The sequence below is a fragment of the Meleagris gallopavo genome, chromosome 22 (assembly GCF_905368555.1).
Source record: "Meleagris gallopavo chromosome 22, MGAL_WU_HG_1.1, whole genome shotgun sequence".
Classification (NCBI taxonomy): Eukaryota; Metazoa; Chordata; class Aves; order Galliformes; family Phasianidae; genus Meleagris; species Meleagris gallopavo.
In genome coordinates, this window is record NC_139425.1 from 4,401,567 (window position 1) to 4,423,084 (window position 21,518).

The 21,518-nt window shown below is 43.6% G+C and overlaps 1 protein-coding gene and 1 pseudogene across 1 annotated transcript in view; one reads left to right on the forward strand and one right to left on the reverse strand.

The window, feature by feature from the left end:
- The window catches only part of LOC104913998 (uncharacterized), a 286,339-nt gene that overhangs the window by 206,242 nt on the left and 58,579 nt on the right, over nt 1–21,518 (forward strand). The gene's annotated exons all lie outside the window — the stretch shown is intronic.
- The window catches only part of LOC146542945 (uncharacterized), a 78,224-nt pseudogene that overhangs the window by 14,699 nt on the left and 42,007 nt on the right, over nt 1–21,518 (reverse strand).

Here is a 21,518-nt window from a genome sequence, read left to right on the forward strand (position 1 = left end):
GATGAGGTGACAGCCAGCAAAACACATACCAAAGGGCCTCAAAGCATTACTCAGTCTCAGTCCTACTTTAACCACATCAGAGGCCTACACCTCACATGGCTCCACTCAGGGAGAGGGTGGAAGGCAAAGGTAGCAGTGACCAAAGGATCTTCTTGAATGAGAGCAGTGGGGAGGCGGGATTAAAATCAAGCAAGGGTTAATGAGCACAGCAAAGCAGCGCTGAGTGCAAGAGGGAAGGTCCAGCCTGGCAAACTGGCTCCTTCTCTGCCCTATCTTCTGAGGCTTTGGGCCCAGATGACTTCTGCCTTGCTTCACCCGAACACGTCGCTTCCTCAGAGCAGCACCATCTCCACAGAGCAGCAGCAGGGCAGAGCAGGTGGGCAGGGCTTCTCATGGTGTGGCTGGATCTGTACCCGCTCTTATCAGATTGTCCCAGAGCTGACTTGTCTCAATAGTTGTATTTCCCGTGCTTTCTAAACGTCCTTCTTATTACCCTAAGAAACATTATATCAGGAAATAGTGATTCTGAGTGACCCCAAGGCCAGCAGGTGTTTGGGCTCTTCACACTTCTGTCTGCTGGGACAAGGGCTTGCCAAAAGGTAATTTGTACTTTACGTGCCAGCAGTGATTAACTAAACACAGGGTCAATCAGCACAATGATGCTGAAGCTGGTGGATGTTTTTTTCTTTAATTTTAACTAAATCAGAGTCACCCTTGTGCTGCCAGCAGAGCCGGATGGGCATTTCACGTAACCCAGGCTTGGTGTAACCCCAGGTTTGGTTGCTTTTATTTCCAGCATGTTTCATTAGGAATGGACAGCAAACAGGCTCAAAGGCACTCATCTGAACTGCAAGCACAGGGCAGGGATGTTTAAAGTATCCTGGTCTGTTCAGTTGGAAATAGTCCTATAGTAAAAAGATTTTTCACTTTTTGGCCCTGATGCAAAGGGGAAATGGGCTCCTATTTGCATTGTCCCCACAGTGTTTGTGTAATTAATGTGTGTGGGGGTTCTCCCTCCCCCACCCTCTCTCAAGGTAAAAAATGACCTTGTCAAAACTTAGATTACAAAATCTTAGTTACTAAGCAATGGGTAGGGCCCCACTGGGATGGCATCCCAGCTCCTGAAATGGTATGTATAGTAGAAACTAATAAAAATGGTGTCAGAGGCTCTCAGGCTTCCAAGTCCCCTGCTGTGTGACCCCCTGATCCCAATTTATTAGCTGAACCCAGGGAAGCAGACAAACCTCGCTGGCTCCAGACTGTAGGCTCCAAGAAAGGAAATAATGTGAGCTCCAGGGCCGTGAGCAGGAGGGAAAGAAAGGAGGGAGGGAAGCCCTGGTGGAAAGCAGGGAGTTGAACGTTGGCTGGAGGGAACCGATGACAAGAGCCATCTGAGCAGGATGGGGAAGGAGAGCTCGCCCTATGATATCTCAGTACCTGGATGTTCAGATAGATGCTTTAAGCATGTTGTAGAGGAAGGAAGAGAGTGGGGAGTGGGGGACATTGAGGCTTGTGGGATGACAGCAAGCCAAAGTGGTTTTCTTCCATGTGCTAGCAGTGGGCTTTGCTCTGAGATTGCCTCATGGTAGTGATGAGGATTTTGCAGCTGGGAGTGGCAGATGGAATGGCAAAGAAGGTGCCCTGTGGGCCAGAGGGGATGTGCCAACCCCTACAATCTCTTGGATGCACAAGTTTTCTCTTCGAAGCATGAAAGGTGATGCAGCTCATCATAGTACAGTACACTCCCTGGATTTTCTCGTTGGTGTGTGATACACATAGCGATTAACGCATGTTGCACAAGAGGAGTGTGATTCTTCTTTCTCTTTTTGACTTTTCTTGAAGAGCTGCCAAAGTAAAGTGATATTGATGAGGATGACTCGCTTCGATTAGCAGAGGCTGGCTGAGGAGCACCAGCCTGCCTCCCTCCTCCTCTTCTGCCTTGGACAAGAAACCTCTGTATTCTCTCTGCTTCCAGCAGTTGTCTCTGGACTGCCCTTCTAATCAACACCCAATCGAGCTTAAGTAGGGGCAAGAAGCACAACAATAACCCTCCTTGTTTAATGCCAACCATTGCATTTGAAGTGTTTTGGTTCCCAAGGGTGATCTTATCAGGAGAAGGCTGCACTTTTGTAAAGGCATGATTAGGCAGTCAAACAGCTAATGATGAAAATGAAGGGATTAAGTCTATGTGGAAGGTAAGCCTACAGGAATAGAGCCGGCCTGACCCATGTACCAAGTCTTTGTACCTGTGTAATTTACTGTTTGGAAATAAGTCTGGGGTTTCCTGAGGAGGGACCAGCTCAGTGCTTCTCCTGCCTTGTGGCCTTGCTGTTTGTTTCTGAGCAGACCAGGTCTGGTTGTACAGAGCAGGGCTGTGGTCATGCTCTGGCTTATCTAGAGATATTTTGAAGAAATACCCCTGGATGTAAAACCAGTACAGATGAAAGATGTGAGGGCTGGCAAAGCCTTTGCATACAGGCAGGTTTTCTCCTATGTGCTATTAAGAAACAGACTACAGCTCTATAAATCTGGGTTTTCCTGGCTCTGTGTTATTTCTTTTTAAATCACAACCAGGGTAATCAGTTAAAAAAAAACACATTTGTGTTTTCTGTAGTCAAATGCAGGAGTCCTTAAACATAGTCTAAAGAAAAGAAATGTAACATATTCCTCCTCTACCATTCGTAACTGTGTGAATCTGATGGCTGCCAGTGGTCCTCAATAGAAGACCAAGATGTGCTTTGTTCTCTTTGGGCCCTGCAATCAAAGACACCATAAACCTGCATCTGGACTGAGTTCAGGTGTTGCTGTGGTTGAATAAAGGGACCTGCAGCAATGCTGCTGATCTGTAGCTCTGCCTCGTGAGGGAAAGGTGGGTGATACAGGGCAGCTGGGAAAGGATGCTGGGCCTGCACCTGCTGGGGCTGACGGTGTGAGGATACAGCTGTGTCTGCTGTAGCTCATAGCTCTGAGTGCTGTGTCCAAGGGGCTGGAAACAGAGGAGGAACTATGCTCCCAAACAGGTATGCTTGACTTCTGCACAGGCTTCAGTAAGAGCAGCCCCAAACCTGAGCTAATAACATAGTCACACTGCTTCAGGTTAGTTTTTCTGGTGTGAATGTATCATCTGGATGCTGGTGGGGAGGTAAATACAACCGTGCACTACAAGTGCTTCCTGAGACTGGGGAAGGCAGCTCCCCTGAATAAATGCTCCTGCACAGCTGGGCTGTGTTAGGGCAATGGTCTGCTTGCCCACTTGGGTACTGAGTAAGCACAGGGCTGAGGTCGGAGTTGTTAACATGCATCTCCTGTAACCTTGGGCAGGCTGCACTTACTGCGTGGCCCTTGCCATGAGTGGTTGATGTATCATTTTTCTTACGATAAGCTGAAATTGTGTGCATTGTTGGATGATTTTTATCTTTCCATCACAGGCAGTGTGCACTTTAAGGGTGAAAAGAACTGCTTTGCTTTATATCTTGGGCATGAGGAGGGATTATTTTGCAAGAGGTCATGGGAAAGTGAGAGAAGTTACGAATGAGTTGTGCCCTCTGGAATAAGCTGTGGGATGGAGATTGGAGTGTGATATCTTCACTTTTCTTCTTTTCCCTTTTCTGTTGATGATTCAGAGCAGAAATGATCTGGGTCATTTTCTGTTAGAAAAGATGCTGGGCTGATCTGAAACAAAGGAAGAAAAGCAAGTCACAATTTCAAGTGAATTTGTGGTTCAGTTGAATGAAAGCCCAGTCTTGCCAACTCATGGCTTGATCATCAGTGCCGCAGCGCCTAGTCCTTTCTTACAGCTCCAGTTCTGAGTTATGGAAGATCTTAAAATAAATCCCTCCTCCTCCACACCCCTCCCCCACACCCCTGCCTTATGATTAGGCTTTATGATTACAAAGAAAATATAGGAAATGTGACCTCAGTGTACCCTGAGGACTGAGAAGCTGGAAGGCAATGGATTAAAAGCTGGCTCAGAGTGGGAAGTGTGAAAGAAGGTGACGTACAGTTCAAGTCTAAAGACAAAGGAAAAATGGGCTTTCGGTATTGCTAGTCCATACTTTGAACAATATACACGAGAGGTTCTGCTGTTTGGAATCTGAACAGGAGCTTCGGATCACCTATTTGTGGTCATATTTAGAAGTGCTGTGGAGATGAGCTTTGCAGACGTGAATGCAGGAGATCAGCTTTTGTGAACCATTAATTGCTGTCAGTCATGTTCATGGAAATCCAGAGGAATATAACAGTCCTGTGTAAACTGATGATTTCTACCCAAATTGTGGACCAACCCAAAAAATGTGGAAGGAAGTCCCCTTGTGCCTGCTTCTGACAGAAAGTGAGATATAGGGTTTTTGTGGGAAAAAGATTTAAATCTCTGAGGTATCCTTACAAATGGCAAAATCAGCCAGCCAGATAGGAATCGGTAGCTGGTCCCAATGCCTGAACTGCAAACAACCCCAAAGGCTGCTTTGGGGTATCCTGAGGTATCCTTACTGAGAGAAACTCAGGTGCTCACTAAACTACCAGTGCTGTTGGACGTTCATGTCCAGGGCTGCTGTTCCTGCACAAAAAGTGCATGGATCAGTACAACAGTTACTGCTCCGGGAGGTCTGAAAGTGACACGTGGATTTGGGGTTATGGCAAATGCGGTCAGAAGATACCAGAGAACACACTGATACTCCAGTGTGCAGGAAACACCTCCTCTTTCCATCCCTGACCTTGAAAGTAGGCTTGGGAGCGCAAAAGGTATTTTGTCCCTTTCTGCTGTGTCAGTTGGTTTAATAAAGAGATTTCCTTGATAGGGAAAAAGATATTGGGATGTTGTAGGCTGGTTTCTGGATGGCAGCAAAGGGCACGCCTAGGTCAGACTGTGGCAGGGGTATTTGAGCTTGCTGACAGGGAGTGGAGCAGTCAGTAAGAATGCCAGGGAGCATTCACCTGGGCTTTTAAAGCAAGCTCAGTGACCTGAGATGTGATGTAGGCCAGCGGAGCTGTAAAAGACATGAAAGCAGTGTGGGAGCTTCTCTCTCAGGTCAGTTTTTGGACACAGTAACCTGCTCCTGTCAGACTGTGTTAAAATAAATAGGTTAATTACTGTTTTGTGTTTTCTCATTAATCCTACCTCTGCTTTGGTGTATTTTAGGGTTTGCCAGATAACGTCAGAGATGAATTCAGGCAGAGGAAAACCGAAGTTCAGCGATTGCTGTAATTTCAGTGCATCTAAATGGATTATGTGGACACATTGCTACCACTGCCCAGCGAGACGTGTTGACCCATCACACCTTGCCTGTGTGCAGGGCAGTGCCTGGGGGAGCTCAGTGCCAGGAGCAGATGAGTGCTGTGCTCCCATACAGGTGGTAGCTCCCAAACCCTGCTGAGCCCAGCCTGCATCCTATTGCTTTGCTACAAAATGCCCGGTGTCTGCTGTGCTGGTGTCTTGCCCAGGAAAGAGAGAAATAGTTCTGAATTAACCCGTATTTGCTTTATGTTTAAGGAATTATACTTCTAAAGAAGTGCTGCAATTTTTTGTTTTAAAACAAAAGCAGCAGCAAAAAAAGCAGAGCTGAGCTGGGGAATAGAGAATAGCGTTTTTGGTATAATCATGCTATTTACACAAACACTGCACCCCACCTTTTCTAAAGTTTGAAGTGTAGACGGCTAGAGAGATAAGAGGGGCACAAAATTCAGGAAAAGTGCCTGAGTACAGGTTATACGGACCTGAAAGAAAGGGAGCTGTTGTGAGCTGAGTATAGAGCCTGACATCCATAAATGGATGGGTTTATTCCCTCTGGGCCCCCTTGCCAAAAAAGACTTCCTTGCCAGCCAGAGGCAGACAAAGCATGGGTGGGACAAAGCATGTGCTGCTTCCCCAGGGCTTGTCACAGCCGTGGGAATGGGGCATGGCAGGGAAGGGTGGCTTCCAAAGGGGCCTTCTCAGGTGGACTGACTGTCACTGCAGGGGATTTCCAGTAACTGGTTGTAGGCAAATGTAATGTCTTTCTGCCGTGTATCTGGGAGAGCAAAAACAGCCTGGTCATGTGCTGGAAAGAAATGACTCATTTCGTATTGGATCTAAGTAAAACTAACGTTATTACTCATTTTTACGCAACTCTAGTAAATTGTACTTATTAAAAAGGAGGGGGAGCGGTGGGGGAGGGACAATTACCTCAAGTTTAACCAACATGTACTAGAAAATTAATTTAGGAATACGATTGACCTCAGCTTCCTTGTAATGAAAATCTGCTGACAAATCTTGTGATTTTGTTTCTCTTTTTAAAGCAGCCTTTGGGGTTGTTTGCAGTTCAGGCATTGGGACCAGCTACCGATTCCTATCTGGCTGGCTGATTTTGCCACTGCTGTTCCAAAGGAGCACTGTGGGTCAGCTGGTTTCTGGGCTTTGTGCAGTGCTTGTTGATGCAGCATCTGAGCCCATCCACATTGCTGAGGACCACTGCAGGGCTGCATGCAGGGCTTAGTTGCTGGAGCGCAGCGGTTGCTTGCTTTTCTGGTGATACCAAATTCATGTGAGGTGTCCACAAACCAGCACACACACGATCCCACACAACTCCTAGTGATTTTTTGCTGGCTATATTCTGCTTACAGCACATAATCCCAAACCCGTTCTCAACTACAAAACTGTTAATCGCTGAATTTGGATTAATCCAGAAGAGCTAGGAAATGGTCAGTTAGGATATCCAGAACAAATAGAATATCCAGGATAGCCTTATCACCCCTTTCATAAGCGTTACTGCTATTTACAGAACCCCAGCAGAGCCCAAGGACTCCTCCAATTCAAAGGGTTTAAATAGACTTGTCTTGGTGACTGTGCAAGATAGACCAGTGGTAGAGAGCACCTGGAAACTTATGTACTTTTTGCAGCTATTCTGATTGAACACCTGAAAGATCTTATTTCTCCCCAAAAACATAGCTGGGTCAAGGTCAGTGCTGAAGCGACGCACTTGCAATATCTGCAAGATGAAATGGAGATGTATTTTCATCCTGTTTGCCCCAACCTTACCCCAGTTCTCAGAGGGCTGAGCAGCGTTGTGCTCTATTATTGCTCTGATGGTGATGGAAAGTCATTGTCCTCGTTAAGTTTTGTATTCAACTTTTAGTTTGTTATTTAAAAAAAAAAAAAAAGCTAAGATTTGCTTGGAAGCTAACTATGACATATTTTCAAAGGCTTTGGTATGTAGCTTAGATCCCAAAAACAGCTTTGGAGATCTGGGCAAAGCAAACTCAGAGTTCAACGAATTCACTGCTGCCTTATGAGACTCACGTCCATGAGTCAGCAAAATAAGATTTTCTCTCATCCAAAAATATTCCTCTTGGAGAAGTTCACAGTTTCTGCACATCTTGGCTGGTGTGGGGACGGAGTGAGCCACTGCCCTTGACCCTTGCAGAGGTGCAAAGGGTCATTGTGCCTCGTGGCTGCTCTGCACACCCAGGGCTGCAGCATGGATTGTGCTGACCAGTTGCTTGTACTCACAAACAGGAGCAGCCATGGGGTTCACATCAGCGTGGGTTTGTACTCCGGTCATGGCTAGCTTTGTTGGCAAACAAAGCATAAAAAGATTTTTTTTTTTTTTTTTAAATGCTGTGGAGTGACTCCAGGCATCTGACTGACTTTGTCATCCTTTCCTTGGCACAGCAGCCTCACCTCCCCAGCAGAGTGACTCGAGATGCTCATCTTGCTGGCTAAGGCTTTCTCAGCCTCCCTCCATGGCACCATACACCCTTTCCCTCTCTTCTAGCCTCTGCTCCTTGGCCTTTTTAGCAGTGCAGCTTGTTGAGAAACAGAACCATTTTCAGTGTTGGTCTTTGACATTTTCTGACCCGTTTCTCTGAACCGTGCTTCTCTGATCAGAATCCTAAATGAGTTCCTCCACCTGCTAATGCGGCGTTAAGATGATCAGCACTCAAATCCCTGAGACTTCTCCTTCTTCCCAGAGGTTAAAGAGAATTATTTTTTTGAAAACGTTAACTTTCCGCCAGGTTGCAAGGGAGGAGATCAATGGATCTGTGCAGTCCTTCAGGCTACTCCCAGCCTGCAGATAGCATCCAGGCTGCTGAACTCTTCCAGCACCGCCTGCATCTGCCCCAGCTGGAAGGGTTTGGGGAAAATCACATGGGTGGGAAATGCAGGGGTGTCTCAGGTAGGAGGTTTGGCAGGAACCTTTTGGCAGGGAAGTGGGGACTTAGCCTGTGATTGTGCACAGCTCAAGCAGAGGACATGCTGCCAGCAGTGTGCTGCCCCTGGGATTTATAGGGCTGTTTGGCTGCAGAGTGAGCTCATAATGATTTACACCAAAGCGTGAATAAGCAAGAAGAAAAAGTGAGCAAAATGTTACCTAACCAGCAGCTGTGGCTCGGTAAGTGAAGTGGCACGAAGACTGGCAGTAGCAATAGGAGCAGTGAGAGGAACTGATGGTGTCACTGACTGCAGTGCTGTCCCATGGCTTCTCTCTCTGTTGGCTCCAGGCACCCAGGAGCTGGGATTTGCACAATGGAATATTCATTTATTTTTCAGTTTCCAAACATAGAGAAAATGCCTGTATGTTCTTTAACATAAAGTAGCCTGCAGGGAATCCACAGAGCACCAGCAAATTGTTCTGAGGGGCCAGGGCAGAGGGCTGGCCTCTCTTTGTTCATCTTGGCATCAGATTTGCAGAGGACTGTTATTGAAAAAAATAAAACAAAACAAGGATGAAAATACTTCACAACAGTGAATTTTGACCTTTTTTTTTTTTTTTTTTTTTTTTTTTTTTTGAGTAAATGTTTTTCCCAGGTTCTTAGACTCATGCTGGAGCATACAGTTGCTTTGAGTGATGTTAAGCAGGGGCTGGATTTCTGGGTTTTTCTCTTTCCCAGCAGTTCTGTTGTGTGGCCAATGTATTCTGCTTTTATTTGATAGCTGGAAAAGGTTTTATATGTTGACATCTTAGTCTTTTTGCCCTTCACAATATAGCTATCTGTTCACTGATTACATTTCTGAGAACATCAGAAACTCAGGGCTACATGCCATCCCTGCAGGTTGGCCCCATGGGGCTGCAAAAGTCTGAGAAAGAGCTTCATTGGCCATACAGATGGATGCTGTGGTTTTTTTTTTGTGTGGTGGAGAGGAGCCTGCCTGGCTCATGGCTGGGGCTGGTAGATAAGCTCAGGTTCATACCATGACCACAGGGGTCATGCCTTCCTCTGGGCTCCCTCTGTGCCTTGGTCCATCAGCTGGACATCAAGCTGCAGAAGAGTGGTGGAACAGGGAGCCCAATCCAGATGTCGAGGGCACAGCTGTGTGTCTGCATGCTGGGTCTCGTGGAGGTGAATGGGGGTGGGTGTGAAGTAGCTACACGAAAGCAGCATGGGGCAGAAGCTGGGCATCCCTAGGGATTTATGATCTGGGTATCAATAGGGACCCTCACTGTGGCAACCCTTGGGAGTGAGGCAGCATGCAGTGGAGGGATGCAGACGAGGAGATGGTGAGCTCATGTGCCTGTGTTATTCTTTTAAAGACTATTTCTATTAATGACAAATTCATTGTTTAAAAAAAAAAAAAAAAAAGACAAATGGCAGAGGCTAAATGTAGTTTAAGCTAGTCAATGACAACAAAAATAGAGGGATTTATTTAAATTTAACGGCATATGAAAGTCTGTTTTAATCTAGTTCCAGTGTTCCATTCATCATGTTGCTGTCTGGGCATCGTTTTCAGGGCTGCTGACCCCTGAGCAGGTAGATGTATATGCAGAGTTGGGAGCCATGCAGGCATTCATGTGAAAACCGTTCTTAGGGGAAGGCAGTGAAGGGGACCAGAGCCTCACCAGTGGTGTTTGGAGTAATGCACGTGGTATACGGTGGGGCTGTGCCTGGCTGCCAAGTCCTGTCCCTTCGGTCCTACTTCTGATTTTTGGAGGGCAGAGCAAGGGACTCAAAGGCAGAAATCTGGTTTCTATTTCAGGCTGTGCCACTGTGACATGTTTTTAAGAGGGATAGCGGATTATGTGTTTCCCACAACCAAAGGGAAATGTGCTCCAAAGGGAATATGAAAAGGCAGCCAAGGGAAAGAGGAAAGGGGTGATGTGATCTGATACCAGATGACCTCTCTTGTACAGGCATATCTCCCCTTCTCTTGGGTACCCTGAGAAATGCACCACTATCCACAGAGCGGATGTTCTCCAAGTATGCTCCCCCACACCCTTTTTCCCCTTCCTTTAGCCCTTGATGTGTTTAGAAATTCCCATTTGTTTGCCTCTCTGGTTTCCATAACCTCAGTGACACCGGAGCGATGAGGGAAGCCTAGCGTTAGCAGTGGAGGTTCAGCTCAGTCCAGCTGTGGGCAGCTCTCTGCTCACTCTTCTTTGTTTTAGTTTTTCCACTACCATGTCCATTTCTGCAGAAGCAGCTGACACCTTAGTCACAAGATCGGAGTCACAGACCTACCAAAGCTCATAATACCTACTTGTATGTTTGTGCGTGCATTTTCTTTTTCAGGGTAAGTACATATTTTAACGATGGAATAACAGCTTGTCCAAGAATCAACAGTCCACAGGGAACCAACTAGATGAGCAGCCAGGACTTGTGCTGTTTCCTTTAGGTTTGGAGGATGAGTTGCTTGCCTGTCCTCTTACATAAAAGCATAGCAAATTGTCAGAATAAACACATTTTTAAATATATGACACCATCCGTCAGAGCTTAAGAGAAGCTCATTGGCTGGAAAAGAGATCAAGGCAACCGGCAGTTTGGATGACCTGACTCTGAGGCGTTTAGACTCAAAGGTTCTTTTTCATTCACTGGAGCTAGTGGTTTTTTTTTACTTTAGGTAGTCAGCCAAGAAAGAAAGAAAATCTTTTTCCCCTTCTTCCAGGCACTCGCTGCATCTGGAATCAGAATTCTATTGTATTATTTAATCATTCTTTTTTATTTATTTATTTTTGCTCAGGATAGATTGCTACTGGGTTTGAATCCTTGCCTCAGAGCCTGCAGACAAGGTGCAAACTAAGGAGTGGCTTATTGCTCAGCAAGCTTGTTGTTAATTTAGGTTAGGTCTTATCACCTGGAGTCGATGCTCCCTGGGTATGAAGTTGGCTTTAACCAGCCCTGCCCAAGGAGGGAGCTCTGGGAGGAACTACACTGAGCAGAAGAACAGGCTGCTGTGTTATGCTTTCACTACCTTTGGGTGAGCTGTGTGATATTGCTGTGGGCTACAGTGGGAGGAGGAATCCTCATGGTTGTCCTTTCCCATGAGGTGTCACCAGGTCCTTCTCAGGTCCAGTTCTTGCTCCCAGCCCTGCCAGATTTCCCTGTGATTGTAGGGCTGGGGGAGAGGTAAGGTGGGACTGCTTGTTGAGTTATCTTTCTTTCCTCTGTATCCTCAGAGCAGCAGGGCACTGCCTGTGCCGTAAACACAGATGAGTTTTCTACAGAATTTCATTAAATTTGCAGGCGGTGATCATTAATCCAGAGCAAGGAGAGGAGATGGAAAGAGGCTGATGTCCAGCTGGGATTGGCTAGACTAGTTCTTGGATTGTTTTCCCCACTGTGTGGTTATCCTTATCTGCATCTGGAAACCGGAGTGTGTTGTATGTGTCTGTAAGAGCAAGCGGATGTGTGAAGTGTTCTGGCAAAGTCAGAAATCTCATTTTCCCTTCAATATAATGCAGCCTGATTAGATTGTTATTGACATACTGAGAACCTGCTAGCGTTGTTACGTCTCTGTGGAAAGGCATCTGTCTCTTCCTCCCCTCCCTTCTGCCTGGAAGAAGTGCAGGGCTGGAAATGGGAAGGACCTTCCAGACTGTAGATTCCAGCTGTGAAATACATCTATTGGGAAAGCACAGTGTGCCCGCCAGCTGACCAACAGCCTGACAATGGGAGTGGAACTGTAAGCCAATTAACAGCAGAAAGGAACAATTAGTAATTTTCTAACAAGAAAAAAAAAAAAAAAACTAAAAGAAGGAGAAAAAAATAAAGCAACAACCCACAGTAAAAACCTCAAAACAAAACTGCTGTAGTTTGCTGGATGTTTTTCATCCCATAGATCACAGCTGATGCAATTTACCGGCAGTGTTTGGGTGACCAGCTGGGAATAGCGAGGGCTGGATCCTTCCTTGTCTGTCTTGATTCCAACCTGTCAAACATGTGTGGGTTCAAATGATCTTTTATCAGGGTGAGGTGGACAGATAGATGCTGTCCGCAGTGGACTATGCAGTATCACACAGGAGTTACCCAGGGCACCTGCAGGCTCGTGGTGGGGATCTTTTCCTGATTAATTTGGGTAATTTGCCGAGTTATCATGGCTTAAGCACCAAGAGCAGTGCTGACAACACAGTCAATATTGGCTTGGTGTTTCTGCATGGCATTGCGCTGTGGCTTCTAGCAAAAGCAAGAGAGGGTATGGGCTCACAGCATTCTCTTTCCCAAAGAAGGCTCTTGCCACCTGTACACTGTGAGGTGGTCAGGTCATGGCAGTTCCTGTGTTCAAGACTTGCCTTTGCAAAATGCAGGGGGGGTCAGTCACAATATCTGAGATGTTGCTGTCTTTGATCAAAAGCAACTCAACTTCAGAAAAGCTCTCCAAAGAGTGATTTGTCTCCAGGAGTGATTTTGGCTTCAGTAAAATTGCGTGTTTCAGTGAAATTGTTTCTTCTCTCCAAGCTTATTTATATTCATCATAATTATCTCACCATAATGCTTCCTATTCATTTGGTGGGTCCACTTGTCTTGCATCTTGTTCTGAGTGTTTTTCAGGGTAACCCTGCCTTTAGAGTGTGCCTTATTGGTGCCATGTAAACGTTTTCCTGTGCTCATAGGAGCTGTGCTCCCGGCAAGGTAATCTAGGAGAGATGAGTGAACAGTAACTACATGTAGAAGAGGAAAGAATTGTTATATATGACAAGGAGTTAATCAAGTAAACACATATCCTTTTAAATCTTTTCATTTTTAAAAATAATTTCAATCTTATAATGATTGCACTGACCAATCCTTGATGCTCTTTTTCTGATTGGAGCTGGGTTGTAGTGGCTGTGATGAGTTACCACGACAGCCTGTTACTGACACTGTTAACTAGTGTCCCTCGTTACAGTAAATTAAAGGGAGCGGGGAGGGAGATCTTTTCAAGGTGTTCCTCAGCATGTAATTATTTAAATTTATTTAAAAGGATGAATGTATTTTAATTTATCAGAGTGCCCTTGTCCTGAAAATGTAATTTCTTGTTCTTTAGTTTTAGTGGTTTTTTTTTTCTATAAATGAGGAAAATTTGAGGAAAATTAATTTATTATGCAAAGATCTCTTTGAAAGTCACATTCAGTGCCATTAGTATTATAGAGAGAACCTTTGCAAAGAGCTGTTTGTCTGTGCAGGTATTTCTGTGGCCATATATTGCTCTGTGTACCAGGTGGCTTTTAGCTACAAAAGCAGTGTGCATCTTTCTGCCCACTGGGTCCATATACAAGAGATGAATTTCCTGTATGTTAAAATATAAAAATATCAGAAGGACATAGTCATTTTCACCAGTCTTAGCTTGCAAATCTATGAATAAGGCCAGTTAGGTCTGGGTTGAGAAGGAGTTCAAGAAGAGAAGGATATTTGAAGGAAATACTCCTTTGGTAAGTTCAGTAGAAAGACCATCTGTTGATCTTGTGCTGTCTTTCATTCTGCAAATCCAGTTAGAAATTCAAGGGCATGGTTCTGTATTTACTATACCAGATGCATTTTTCTTATGGACACAGACCTATAAGGTGACAAATCTGTCTGGTGATGGGGAAAACCAGTTTGTATCATCAATAGTTGAAACAAGGAAAAAAGCAAAACTAACAGCAGGTACAAAAAAAGTAAAAATTGGACATCTGAAAGGCCTTTTTCAGGATAACAGCTTTTGTCTCAGGATTCCTGTAGACCTCTTTGGTACTATGGAACTTCCCTTCCGTGACCATGGGTCCAAGGAATTGCAGAGAGGAACAAAGCAAGCATCTGTTTTGCTTTCAGGAGAAGAGCCTTGAGGGAGAGCACTGGGGTCAGTTCAGTCCCTGTGAGTTGGGCTATCATCAGCGATATGGTTAAATCAGAAAATTCCCAGATCACCTCTGAAATTGTGGTGTAGACAACAGAAGGTGCCAAATACTTCCTAGCACTCTTGAAAGGAAGTGTTGTTTTTTTTTTTTAAAAAAAAAAAAAAAAAGGCTACCACTGTGAGTCTGGAATCACATTTGTGAACTGTTTAGGAAAGAAAGTGTGATCTGAGATCATCTCATTTCTTTTTTAAAGTCTGTCTTGACTTCATTTCGTGTTGAGTGCAGGTTTTCTCCTAGCATAAGGCAAATGCCATGTTACGTGTGCTTCGTGCTGACGTGTACCAGCTCTGCCATATGTTTCATGGGAAACAACACATTAAGTTACTCCTCCTTGTAACTTGCTTTAAAATCAAGTACAAACTGTGTATCAGCCACCATAAATAAATAGAGAAACCTCTGAGATTGGGACCATCTGTGAACTTAAGGGTGAAAAAAAAAATCCCAATGAATCCTGCACCTGCCTGTGCCCCTTTGCTTTCACGTGTTTTTATTTAGAGTTATGGCTGCCCAGAAATGTAGCCTGGTACCACACTGAGTATTGACTTACTCAGTCTGTTGGCTGTGAGATTTGAGTTTCAAGCATCCTTGCAGTGCTTTGCTGATTCCCTCCATGTTAATCTGCGATTACACTGGAATGGTCAAAGACCCCGTGTTCCCAGTGTGAGGATGAAGAAAGTAATAGGGGAGGTGGCTGCTATGCACCTCAGTGTACAGATCATTGTGACAAAATGCTAATGTACTTATTGGTAAGGCTGATACACCAATCTGACATATGGCAATTTGGTATGTATGTGCTCACAGCTAGGCCTGGAACTTTTTTTAGATCTCACTGTTAGGATTTCAGAGCCGCTTGTTTCATGAGTAGCACTCACCTGGCCCCGCTGTACCTGCTAACAGCTCATTGCTCCTGCCTGCTTGAGGGTCTCAGGCAGTGGCTTGCTCAGATCTGGATTTGCCATCCAGTCTGTGTGTATCTTCACCTGGCCCAACCCGTATATGTGCATCTACAGTGTGGTAAGTGCCTGCCCTGACCTAAAATCACAGATAGGACCATTGTCTGTTGTATGCTGGAACTTAAAAGGGGGAGACATGGAATGATAGAGGTAGATATGGAAATTACCCTTTAACAGTAGGGATTTGCTGTTGCAGTACCTTACCTTACATTGCTGTTTTCTAGTCTGTCAGGCTTGTATGAGGAAGCAGAAGGCTTGTCATTGTGAGGGGCTGATGACTCGGTATGCTTCGCCAACCACTTAGTTCCTTAAAATATGAAATGTTACAAATGCTCTGTCTGCAGAAGTCACAAAGTGACTGATTGGCAGCGCTCTTCTTGAAGGCGTTGGGTGGAGCCAAGGTAAAGGTGGTCTGAGATCTTTATTGTAAGCCTTTTGATCGATGTTGACAATGTGTGGTGGAGATAAGTTTGAGGGGAATGCCGTAACTTTCTTTAGACAGTGCTATTCAGCTATTGGCATTGAGTCTGTGTGGTTGAGACTTAGTCTCCCTGCATCAGCTTGTAGCTTAGCTGAAGGAGAAATGCAAGGAGAGCCTCTGACATTGTTCTGTTACTAAGAATGCACTCAAAATGATATCAAATGTTGATTCTTCCTGTTGTTCAACATCAAAATGACACAAGGTAAAAACATGACTGATTATATGCTCTGTTGATGATAGGAGAAGTAGAACTGTACCTCTGCTTTGGGTTTGATTGGATATGGAACCAAATGTGAAGTTGTCTGAGTGGCTTTTGTTTTATATCACTTAGTATAGTGGAAAATAATGAGAGAAGTAGTAAGATTTCTACAAGACAGTTTCCTGTTACAGAATCAAGAAGGAAAAGTCAAAGTCTTAGTAGTGGTAGATGCTTGGGCAATACCTAGAAAATAAGTCATTAGAGCATCTTACCTTTGTTAATTTCTGCCTCAAAAATGTCTGTTCTTGACTGCTTCCCTTCCTGTCAAAAGAAGTGATGTGGACATATGATTTGAGCCCTGGGACTTAAAGAATGTAAGCATGTACATGAAATTAAATGTGTTTATGTTTTGCTGAGTAAGGGTGTCCTAGTCAGGTATTTAAATTTTAAATGCATTGAGACCTTCACTCATAAAGTAAGCAAATTTCAACCTAGACAGCAGTGGAAGGTATAAATATTAAGCTCAAAACAACCTGTTACCAGAGTTACTCTTCGCACCACTTTGATGGGCAGAGCATCTTTGAAACCCTTTTGCAGTAGCTAAGAGCTCATACATTAGCTTTCATGAGAGACGTTACAGACGTCTGTGAATATTATATAAACACAAGCCTGTTTGAAACAGTTTATAAACCTAAATATTTTATAAGAAAATACTGAACACTTAACTGGCCTTGTATTTTTTATGCAGCAATAAAAACACCATTTCTATCAAAAGATGCTGGAAAACCTAACTAATAATGAGACAGTTTGTTATAAGCTGGGAGAAAAGTTCACTGGTGTAGAATTAATAAGATGTGTAATCTGCACAGTAATTTCTACGCTACAGCTAACTTTGGCTGTATTTGCTTTTGCATAAAGATGCATGTAATTTGTGAGGCCCTTCTCTGATGTATCTTTGTGTCTGCGGCTAAAGAGATTAGCAACACTTGAGACTGTTACAGTGCTTGCAGTGGTGTCCAAATGAAAGTCTCAAGGAAAATGAAAACACCGCTTGTGCACGCAGTATGATAGATACATGGTGTTTCTTGCCTTTGCCAAATGACTTAACTGCAAGGAAGCAGCGAGTTTTATACCTAAAACTATTCTCCCAAAATGTTTGCAGCAATTTCAAGGAGACCCAATGTGTGCTTTGAGAAAGCTACGACGAGTTGCTTTAATCCAAAAGTCCCAGGCAGATGTAGGAGGAACGTCTCCTCCAAAGACTGAAGTACAAAAGGCCTTTGGCTGTATTCCCAAAGGCACTTCATTCCGATTCTCACATGATATGGACACTTAGAGGTAGCACACCAAAGGATGTGCAGGCTGTAATGCAGCAAACCTCAAAGGCTCATCTCCATAGTGGGGTTAACTGAGAAATCACCCACCCTGAGCTCTTGGGTTTGGGTAATGCTGGGCAGGGAGCAGAGACAGCTCCAAGAAGGGTAGATTTTTTTGCCTTCTACCATGGAGGGCTCTCAGCGTAAGATATTTAAGGGCCTTCTGTGTTCTGCAGCTTACCAGGACATTCTGTAGTGGGGCTTTGCATGAGAAAGAGCTGGTGCATCTGAAAGGGAGCTGCACTCCTATAGCACAAGGAGAAATTCCTTAATCTGTGAATGAGAGAGATTTAGGATGTAGCCCTTGTTCTACATGTTTGTCTTAGCATCTCAACTGAGAATGCAACAGCTCTGTCACCTCCAAGCAGAGATATCGGGCACTGATGGAGCAGGTAGGCTTCTAAGTGTGGGTGTACTAAGTGACTGTGTTTTTTAGAGACATCAGACTTAGATAGCAGAGAAATGGAAGCTTTGAAAAATTACAGCCTGAAGTGCTGGTTAGGAGGAGGAAGAGTTTCAACTAAGCCTTCTTGAAGTCGTACAGTATTGTAGGGTCATAGTTCAAGTTTTTTATGTCTCTGATGCTGAATATTTTCCTTGTTCTACTGGTCTGACTGATTGGTTTCATTATTTTTACTGCTTTTATTGCCAAAATATATTTATGAAGCTTGACCTTTAATACTAGCAGTCAGTTGGCTTTCAGTGGAAATTCAGCTTCTAGTTATGCAAGCATTTAGAAAGTTGCTTCCTTTTTATACTAGAAGAGTTGTCCATGAGTGCTGTTCCATTAAAGGCAGTAGTGCCCCAAGAAAAATCCTTCAGCAGCAAGTGCTATGAACCAAATTAGGAGAACACAGAGGTAGAAGTGTTTGGCCCTCTTTAATTGCAGTTCTCCATGACTGATAAACCTGAAAGGACTGTAGATAAGATCTCACTCTTATCCATTTTTTTTTCCTTCCCTCCAGAATAGTAATCCATCTGTAGTGCAATTCTTTTTGTAAGCTGACTGCATATTTTTTCACCCCAAAATCTGCATAGCACTTCGTCACCTGGAACAGAAGAGTGAACACCATCTGAGATTTGCAGTTTGAATAATTCAGGACTCCATCTTTATTCACTGGGTGTATAAGGCCATCCCTAAATGACCAGCCTGCATGAGGTGTGAAAGAATTCTCTTGTGTCCCGACTGGAGACCACAACATTAACTGCAAAGATCCAGAGTTACCAGAAATCTGTACCTCTTAATTCTTCCAGGAATCGTGGAACTGGCTCTGTTTAATGGAAGATCATGTGTGTGGAAGGGGAAATGCCTTTCAGATCTGCACAGACATCAGGTCAAAAGTTTATACTGGCCAAAAATGTTAGAGTAGTTGACTAGATGAGGCTGAAAAATGGTGGCCAAGAAAAATGCATATGCTGGAATAAATGTTAAGATTGTTGTGGCCACATTTCATACAAATATATGCCAGGACTGATTCCTTGGTGGCCTACAGTTATTACTGCTTTACGCTTGCATAAACAATGTAGAAAAGAAGTTTAGCATTTGTGCCATCTACAGTGCGAACTCCAGTGCCAGCCTGAACAGAGCAACTTTTTTCAGGTCTGTTCTCTTTCCCATAGCTTGATCTGGAGCGTGGCTACCTTAAAGCACAGCACTGTCAGAAAATCTATCAACAGGCTTGTCCCTATAGCCTTAAGTGTTTTGCAAGCAGTTCATTTCTATAATTGTATTTCTTTGTTTCTATTTTGAATAATTCAGAAGGCTATCCATTCTCCTTATTCAGTATATGAGGCCACTTGCAAGTCATGAGGCTGCAAAAAGGTGAGCAAGAGTTCTTTTTTTGAGCTCTACCCTCCCCACAATTTTTTTATTTTTATTTTTAACAAGGCTTATTATTTGATGAGTTGGAAGATGAGACACCAAAACAGTAAAGGACTTGGCCAAGGTCATGCAGGAAATCTGGGATGGAGAAGCAAACATATGATTGCTTCTGATTTCCGAGCCAGCACTCAAACCACTGGACATCCTTCTTAATTTCCAGTCTCTTCTGGCATTGCTACCAATGTTCTGGGCCAATTCCTCAACCACATTGTACCTTTTTTTCCCTGCTTTTATAAATAAAGCCAACCTTGCAAGGTAACACACCAAAGCACTCTGTAAGAACGTAGTAATTTCCTTAGTTAGTTTTACATCTTTTTCAGTTCACAACTTGTCCACCAACAAATTTATTCCTTGCTTGAAGCATTGTACTGAATCATTCCTATTCAAAACTATCTGTTAGCACTATGCAGAGCCTGAGACTGAACATCTTTGATCCACCCATTTCAAGATTAGATGGATGACAGAATCTTAACTCTAGATCCAAAAACGTCCATGTTTTGGAAGTATATTCGATGCCTGCGCCTGGATTTGGCTCTAAACATGGTTACTTTGATCTGGCTGCATATCTGAATCTTGTGTCCCGTCCCATCTCTTTTTTTTGGCACCAAATCTTGTACTCCTATCTCTGTGAGAACTCTTAGCCTTGATTAGTACCTTGGGGTGCGTGGTGTGGGAAAGGACACCTACTGATCCCCTCAGACTTCATGCAGATTTCTTTCATGGCTGTTTCTTTGTCGCATACCTGGAGGCCTACAGGATTTAGCATTTTGACAGAAGTTTGTAAGAAATGCCAGCTTTGGGTATTCTCATGCTGTGCTCTCTCTGTTGCCTGTGTTCCATGCAGGATGTGCAACTGCTTCCCACTTCCTCGAAATCAAATCATCACCGCTCCTCCCCATTTCTTCCCTATCCCCACATGATGAGAACATTGCATGGTTTTCCCCTTTGGATGGGAAAGCCAGGGCAAACGTGGTCCTGTGGTCTTTTGCACTAACAGCACTTCAGCGGCAATTCACTCTTTCCAGGGAATTATTCTAGATTTATTCACCACAAAGCATCCAACCATAACAACTCAGTAATTTTAAGGCCTAAGGAAAAAATGTAACAAGATGTTCAAAATTTTTGGTTTGGGATAATTGGGAGTTGTTTATATCCTTGTGCTGCTGATTTTGTTGTCCTATACCACCATTACTAGTGTCCTCAGGAACAAGATTATCTTTGCTTGGAAACAAAGCCACTGCTTTAACCACTTAAATGCTGGCTAATGTGGCTGATAAATGGGAGGAAAAAAATGCTGTTACTGAATTTAAAGGCTGCTCATAAAACAGGATGGAATACACAGGTGTATAGATGAATAAATAAAATGTATACTCGTAGGTTTTAGGAGAAAGATATCAGGACATGGCTATTTTCTTTAGATCTTATAGGGCAGAGAGTCTCCCCAGCACAGCAGAATACAGCTCTTGCTCTCTCTGGGTTTGAAAATAACTTTCAGTGCATTCAGATTGTACCAGCCCATTAAAGTTATTTCTTGTTGGGTTTTATATTCTCTTATTGCTTTTGTGTGAATATGGAATTTGCATAGTTGGCCCACTGCTTTTCCCTTTTATGGGGAAGAACGGCCAGGGCTACCCATAAAGTCCTTCGGATGCTTACTTACTGGATGGAAGTGCATCATGTAAGGTACAGGGCTTGATAGTGCTGTTCCTCTGCACGGTCCATGTAGCAGCTGGGATGGACATCTCCTGCTGCTCCACTGGAAAGGGTTGTACCAAACAGGCTGAGCTGAATGCTCTTTCTACTACTTTGATGGTTTAGAAGAAGGTGAAACCAGTAGAAATTACATTAGCACTCATAAAACCCTTTTGGTAAATTAAAAGTATTCTTTGTTTAAAAAAAAAAAAATCTACTAAAAAAGGCATGTCAGTGATATGAATAATATGTTTTAATGTCTTGTACCAACATCCAACACCTCTGAGGTTTTTACCAGTGATTTTCCTCTGATTTTGTGGCAGCTGGGATGTGGAAGGCAGCGCACTAGATGCACTTTGTCAAGAGAAACATTGTCTGCATCCACAATTTTCATAACATCTAATTTAAAGTGCATCTTGAATTTTTTGGAAAAAAATTTCTCAGCAACCGTAGAGATGAAAATGAGCTATTTCTTTAGTTTGAACCTGCGTGAATTAGTGGTGAAGTGTTGATGTCTAAGCATGCAGTTTCTGAACCATAAAAGCTGTTTATTTTGCCCTATAAAAGAACATTTGAACTTATATGGCTATTCAAGTTTAAAAGCTATCATAGAAATGGGTGGGGAGAAAAGAAGAGGTTTAAATCAGTAATCCAAGCTTGTAATACAATCTTCATTTGGTGCATAGCTTGCATAGAAATCCCCTTCAATGTGGGTTTTCTCTGCTTGTAGCAGTCCCAACATACAGGAAACGTACAGTATGTATTTCCAACATTTTCCATAATTGTAGTAAAGCTTATAAAGCAACCCCTTCCTTGTGCACTCCTGGTGATCTGCAATACTCTTAAGTATGCATTTAAAGAAGGAAAAAAATAAT